The 5,435-nt window shown below is 43.2% G+C and overlaps 1 non-coding gene across 1 annotated transcript; it reads right to left on the bottom strand.

The window, feature by feature from the left end:
- Positions 1–1,982: 1,982 nt before the first annotated feature.
- LOC138762572 (U6atac minor spliceosomal RNA) lies at positions 1,983–2,105 on the bottom strand. The gene has a single exon (XR_011356970.1). It is a non-coding gene; the product is annotated as a U6atac minor spliceosomal RNA (small nuclear RNA).
- Positions 2,106–5,435: the final 3,330 nt, after the last annotated feature.

Raw genomic sequence — 5,435 nt, 5'->3', positions numbered from 1 at the left:
GGTTCAAAAAGTAAATTTGCATAGAGTTTTAGCTAAAATGTTTTCATTGTTATAACTAACGATAGGAATATTTTTATTAAAAAATGATAAATTTCTGCTGAACCCACTCCTCGAACCCTCCCCCCCCCCTCCCCAGTGATGTCAGTACCCTGCTCTGAAGGGTATTCATAAACCATATGGACTTTGATGGTGACCAGGTAATCTTGTGTTCACCATTACTGTGTGGTGTGTAACATTTATTACTCCTGGTTTATTTAAATATTTTAATGATAAATTCCCCAGCTGCCATGGTGGAATTTGAACTTGGGCCTTTAGTCACTGGTCCAGTAAATCAGCCATGGTGCTCCCACATGTGACCGAAGAGCTGGGAGAGCTGTCTGAATTTTGTGCAAACTTTGACGGCGTAGTTAGTGTAGCAGTTAGTGCAACGTTGTTACAGCGCCAGCGACCGGGGTTCAAATTTTGCACTGTCTGCAAGGAGTTTGTACATTCGCCCTGTGTCAACGTGGCTTTCCTCTGGGTGCTCCGGTTTCCTCCCAGCCCTCAAAGTCTACTGCGGTTAATTGTGTGTAATTTGGTGGCTCGGTCTCGTGGGCTGAAAGGGCCTGTACCCCTGCTGTATGTCTAAATTTAAAATTCGCAGTGATCCTTTTTTTTTTCAAAGGTGTGGAAATAGTTTCACATTCAGTTCTTTGCTTCTGTATCATGTGTTAATTATCCCAAAGCAAAAGTTACACGAGAACTCATGAGGCAGGAGCAATCTGTTGGGGCTAATCGGCTTGTCTGAACCACCTCCTCGATGTTCTGCGTAATCTAGCCTCAATCTAGAATCAGGAGCCCACTCTTCACAAGTCAATTTCTATCAGACAGGATCACTTCAATCTCAGCACAAAATAAAAATTACACATAGGACCAGGTACTCTCATTGGTAGTTAGAGCAGCAGTGTGATGGAGGCATTGGAATAAACTCTAATGGAAGACTTAGCACACACCCAGTTATCATCTGCTGCTTGGAGCAGGCTTTCAGGATATAATTATGCTCTGTTAGCACAGGAGCTTATGTTTTATTTACACTTATAACCAAAATTTATTCTTCACTTTACAAGAAATACATTTTGGCAAGTGTTGATGACTGCTTGGGGTAGACGCTTTCATTTTAGTTCAATATTATGTCGAAGGTGTTCACCTTGCGGGAGGCTCTGAACTGTGATGTATGAGAACCAGTTGCCGCTGACAGTGTTTACCAGTAAGGGTTCCACATGTGAGATTTGGTGATGATACTTGCGAGACTGGCAGGGAGGTGGGAGCCAAACCAGCAGGACAACAAGCAGGGGCGTATCTATGGTAAATAGCGCCTATGCCAACCTTTTACATTCCATGCATCCAAATAAACGGCAACGAGGAGGTCTCACAAGAGCTGGCCTTGCTGGCCCGTCTTGTTGTATTTGGCTTCGGCCTTGAGAATGAATGGGAGGATGAGTAAGGTTGGATGGAGTGGAGAAGAAAGAGGTGTGTGTTCTTTGTATGCCGAGGGGGTAGTGCTGGCTGGGAGGGGTTGGCAGCACAGGAGGGGGAGCGAGGTGGCGGCACTGGTGGGCGGGGGGGGGGAAATCGGACTCTGTCTAGAGTAACTGGCTCTCAGTGGTGCCCAATTTCAAGTGGCACCCAGGGCATGTGCTATACCTTAGATACAACACTGGCAACAAGTGGAGAGGTTGAAGGGAAGGCAGATGCTGTGGCAAGTAAGTCTAAGTGGATGGGCAGGAAGGGATGGGTTAAATATAAATATAAAAATACAGCACGGTAACAGGCCCTTTTGGTCCAATTACACCCAATTGACCTATCAGCCCTGTACACTTTGAAGGGTGGGAGGAAACCAGAGCACTCAGAGGAAACCCCTGCAGACAGAGGGAGAACGTACAAATGCCTTACAGGCAATGTCGAATTTGAACCACAGTCACTGGCATTGTAACAGCTTTGCACTAACTGCTAGGCTAACCCAAAGTAGATGGCAATGCATTAACCATTTGTATGTGGTAAGGCTGCTAGGACCTCTACCATCTTTATCAAGGGGAGTGCTAACCTTCTCTCCTTTCATATAAAAATTATTGCAATGAGACTGCTGGACTGAAGAGTGTTTATTTTAATGCAAGAACTGTCAAGGTAGGTGGGCTTAGAGCCTAGATCAGTGCATAGAATTATGATGTGACAGAGACATGGCTGCAAGAGGGATGGTATTTACATCTCAATGTTCCTGGATTTCATTATTTTAGACAGGATAGAGAAGGAGTTAAAAAAGGGGGAGACATTGCATTGCTAATCAGAAAGAGTGTCACAGCAGCATTCAGAGAAGACATTAGGACAGTGTGGGTAGAGATCAGCAATAGGTTAAGTCAAGTCAAATTAAGTTTATCATCTTCTGATTACACAAGTACAACTTGATGAATCTGGTGTGTTCTCCAGTCCTCAACGTAAAACATGCAGACACACAACCAGACATAACACACATAGAGACAAATACATATGCAGGACAAGTATTCATCTATTGTTTCATCAATATGAGGGTCTCGGAGGGTTAGTGTGAGCAGCTCCTTTGGTCGTTCAGCATTCTCACAGCTCTTGGGAAGAAGCTGCTCCTCAGCCTGGTGGTTCTAGCTCTGATACTCCTGTATCTCTTCTGCAATAGGAGCAGCTGAAAGATGCTGTGCATGAGGTTGAAGGGGGCCTCAATGATTTTGCATGCTCTCGTCCCAGTAGATCACATCAATGGGAACGAGGAAAACTCCAGTGTTCCCCTTGGCCACCCTTATGGTCCTGTGGATTGACCTCCGATCCATTTCTCTAAGCAAATGTACCACCCTGTGATGTTATTATTGAGAGGGTTATAGGCCCCCTGATAACCACCAAGAGGTAGAGGAGCAGACCTGCAGACAGATTTTAGAAAGTTGCAAGAGTTGTTGAGGGAGACTTTAGTTTTCCCAAAATTATATGGTCTAGGATGTCCTTTGTGTCAAAGGCTTCGAAGGAACAGAATTTGTTCAGTGCATCTAGGAAAGTTTCTTGAAGGATCATGTAGATAATCCAACCAAGATCTTGTACCAGCAAATAAGCCTGGCCAGGTGATTGGAGACTGAGTGGGAAAGCATTTTGGGAATAGTAATCATTCTTCCTTGAATTTCAAGGTAGATATATGTGAGGATAAGCTTGGACCTTGGGGGAAAGTACTAAATTGGGAACGGGCAAATTATGTGACTTAGCTAGAAGCTAGTGCTGTGGTTCTCCACCTTTTTTTTCCCCACTCACCTACCACTTTACTCACCAGAGCACCTATGGCATCCTAGAGTTAATTAAGAACAGGCTTGCTCCAGTAAGGAGGAAGGACAAAATCAGCAGGAAAAAGATAGCAAAGTAAGAGGACCTTAGAGAGTGGACGTGAACTTATTCCAAAAGGAAAATGATCATAAGTTTATTTTCATGCACACAAAATACCTACTGCTGCAGCCAAACAAGTTCTTAGAAGAAAAGTATCACACCAAACTCAATGAAATAAATTAAAGGGGTGGAATGGTTGGCAAGGTGGTTTGTGCAATGCCTTTACAGTGCCAGCAGTCGGGATGGGGTTCAAAACCCGCTCTGTCCGTAGGGAGTTTGTACATTCTCCTCGTGTCTCCATAGGTTTTCCCTGGGGGCTCCAGTTTCCTCCCACCGTTCAAAACATACTGAGAGTGTAGGTTAATTGGGTGTAAAATTGGGCAGCATGGACTCGTGGGCCAGGACGGCCTGTTACCATGCTATGAAATTTAAATAAATTTAAAATTTAAAAAAGATAGCTAATAAATATTAACTATAATCAACCAGTGGGCTGGTTGATTCTCTCGAGAGGTAGAAGGGTTTGGCATTTCAGCCCCAGACATTAACAGATGAGGGGAGCCGTCATGGTCAGTCTCACCACATCTGAGCACTATGGAGAAGATACCACCACCTTTGCCTTTACCTGAGGACACCATGAGATGTGGGGAAGAGGCCTTTGGGCTGAAGGGCTGAATCCAGGAAGATGGGATGATCCATTTCTCTGAGAAGAAGAGTGCACACCAATTCATCAAGTCCCACTGGTATAAGAGTGTTCTCAGGCACACTGTTTTATTCTCCAGAGGATAACCTGACCCTTGTGTACAGGAATCTCCATTAAATGGCTTTAAAGCATGTTGGTCTCATTGATGTTTGTTTTGGCTCTTTACCAGGCTTTGCTCAATACATCTTTGCCACTACTGTGCTCACTGAAACAGCTTGAAAGCTTTCCTGTTCCAGAGAGGTTGCTTGCAAGGGATTCTGTCACGTTGTTTCAAAAGGTTGGGGATTCTGGTACATTGTTTCACATGGCTAGGATTCCGATACAGGTATACATCTTCTTTACAAAGCTAGAGCATATAAAGCAAAGACCCATTCACTACTATTGGAGGCTATTTTTGTAAAAGCAAAAACCCATTCAAAACCCTTTCAAATCCTTTTGTAAAAGTGAACACCGCTTTCTTTGTATAAGCAAATTTTCATAATTGAAGTATTTGTAAAGCGGGGTATACCAGTATATCGTTTCCAATAGCTGGCTATTCTGAGACATTGTTTCACATGGTTCAGCATTCCGATACATTGCTTCAGATGGCTGGGGATTCTAACATTTTGTTTCCAATGGGAAATCTCGAATGGCTAATCCCTTTTACTGAATGAAGCCTCCCTGTTAGAGATCTTTTGTGTGGTTTCCTTTAGCTTTAGCAGGTTTAATCATGAATATTTTAATAATTGAATGTTTCCCTGTTCTGCTGCTGCCAACATGTCACCATTTCCAGGCACCATCTCAAACATAAGCAATGTTTAGTAAGATGGTATCAGACAGGGCATTGGAGGAATACAAAGATTGCAGAAAAGAGCTCAGCAGGACATCAGGAAGGTCAAAGGGATTTGTTTGGCAAACAGAATGAAAAAAGTGACACGGTTGACATAGCAGTTAGTGCAACGTCTTTACAGTGCCAGCGATCGGGGCTGGACTGGGGTTCGAATTCCATGCTGTCCGTAAGGAGTTTGTACTGTTACGAGCCCAGAGGACCCCAAAATCCAGCAGCAATTGATATTCACCAAGACAAATGGTTACTTAAACAAAAGTAACCATTATCTTTAAACATGACAATAGAATCAAACTTTAACTTATCTCTATTGACTTACTTAACCTATCTTAACCCCCTTTTAATTCTAACTGCATGTGTATGTAATGTGTCTGTGTTCAGAAAAGTTAGGTTCACAGTCCAATCTCACTTCTCATTCCTCCAAGTTCACTGGTTGCAGGCAATTCTTATACTGTGTGCAGAATTTAACATTTATGAATTTCACCAGGCTTTGGTGCTTGAAAAGTAAATGGTTGCTAAATTTCATTGGACTGATAA

This window comes from Narcine bancroftii, chromosome 4, assembly GCF_036971445.1.
Source record: "Narcine bancroftii isolate sNarBan1 chromosome 4, sNarBan1.hap1, whole genome shotgun sequence".
Classification (NCBI taxonomy): Eukaryota; Metazoa; Chordata; class Chondrichthyes; order Torpediniformes; family Narcinidae; genus Narcine; species Narcine bancroftii.
Note: the sequence above shows the minus strand (reverse complement) of the source record. Positions and strands in the feature narration are given on the sequence as shown.